Source organism: Hippoglossus stenolepis, chromosome 3, assembly GCF_022539355.2.
Source record: "Hippoglossus stenolepis isolate QCI-W04-F060 chromosome 3, HSTE1.2, whole genome shotgun sequence".
Lineage (NCBI taxonomy): Eukaryota > Metazoa > Chordata > Actinopteri > Pleuronectiformes > Pleuronectidae > Hippoglossus > Hippoglossus stenolepis.
In genome coordinates this window covers 1781026-1782825 of record NC_061485.1, presented here as the reverse complement: position 1 = coordinate 1782825, position 1800 = coordinate 1781026, and the positions used below count along the sequence as shown (strand labels likewise).

General features: G+C 38.6%; 1 pseudogene; it reads left to right on the top strand.

The window, feature by feature from the left end:
* The first annotated feature begins 281 nt into the window (after positions 1-281).
* The window catches only part of LOC124851534, a 4023-nt pseudogene continuing 2504 nt past the window's right edge, over positions 282-1800 (top strand).

Genomic DNA, 1800 nt, shown 5'->3' with positions numbered 1-1800 from the left:
ACACACACACCCCAGACCTTATAAACGAGGGCTCAGGCTGTTGGAGGAGTCACTGACAGTCAGTGAGTCACAGAGAGTGAAGTTTCCTGTCTGTGAATGAAACATCATCATCGTCACTGTTATCATTTCTTTATGTTGTGTTGGGCTTCACACACGTGTTTTGGTGGATGTGTAAGTTTGTGTCCACAATGTAAATAAGATAATTGTAGACGTCTCAAAGTTTTCTCTGCTCTAACTTGTTTTATCGTTTCCTTACAGACTGTGCACTGAATGTTTATGGGATGCTGAGTGAAGTAAGTCTTTAAATATGTGGTACAATGTGTATGAATACATTTATACTGTAAACCTGTTGTATTGTAGTATTTACTAATAGTACACATGTGTCTGACAACATGTTGAGGTGTCTAAGCTATTAACATTGTTATCTGTCTATTTATTACAATGAATCAAACACGTTTTATAATCATTTCATCTGTGCCTGACAAAGGAGCAACGCAATTCAGGAAATCAGCTTCTGTGTGCGTTTGTCTGTGTGAGAGTCAAAGTTACTACACTGCTTTGAAAGGTTGTTTGTTAAGTTAACAAATGATTTATCTCTGATCTTCCTGCAGATTTTAAAACACTGTGAACCATGACGTCCTGAACACGTGTGAATGATTGTAGATATTTACAGGTTATTTCTGCTTATTGTATATAAATCATTACAATATTTACATTAGCCTTATTTCTTATACTGTCAACATGACAGTCTTTCATAAAGCCCTGCGTGGAGTTTGTGTCAGAATTATAAAATACAATGTACATGCATGTTCTGGTCGAAAAGTATTTAACCCAAATACTCTCACGTGTGGATGAATTTCAGAAAATGTGCCTTGTAGTGAATCTTCTAATATTGAAATCTGTCATCATTAAATATTTCGCTGCAGAATTCAACCACTTAAAACGCTGCACATGAATACAACTGTTGTATTTGTCTATAAAACATTGTGATTTCTGTTTCTTCAGCTTGTGACGAGGAGTCAGAGTCAGTGATGCTCAACTTCCACCTCCTCCAGCCCTCTGGGCCCCTGCTGAGTAACAGCAGCTCCACACTGACAGGGGCGCTGTGGCTGTACCGAAGACAGCTTCTCTAACGCTCTGACCAAGAACATAGTGGCCATGTTGAGTGTGGCTGACCCTCAGTGTCATCAACAGCAGCATAGTGCACACCTTCCTCCATTACAGGTGCACTAGACACACAACGTAATCCTGACCTACTTCACATTTAGTCTCTGAACAAACGTAACGATGCTGCATCTAAACACAGAGACTGCAAACACACAGCACTGTGAAGGGATGTGTGTGTTTTCTACTGTAACTGAGGCAATTCTGTCAGTGAGTGCTTGATTTTTGGAGGAGCATGATACTCGTGTATATACAATAGAAGTATAGTTGACCTGCTCACACACAACAAATACATAATCGAATGAGAGCAAAGTAATCAAATTACAAAATAAAACACGTGCTCAGTGATGAAGGTGGAGTTTTCATCATCTGTGTTTCTCCTCGTGTGAAATCATTTCCTTGAACATGAGTCCCTTTGTTCAGGGTCCTGCCTTCCCAGCTGAAACCATTACTTCATCCACGAGATTATTTGACAGAAATTGGAAAAGTTATTGATCATTTCAGTAATTTTCTCAGACACAGAATTAACCAGTTGTGAGGATTTGGTGCATGATTCAGTAAATAATTGTGTTTTATTTTGGAATGTCAAGATAAATACATATAGAGTTGAAATAGTTTGACTGCACCAAACAATAA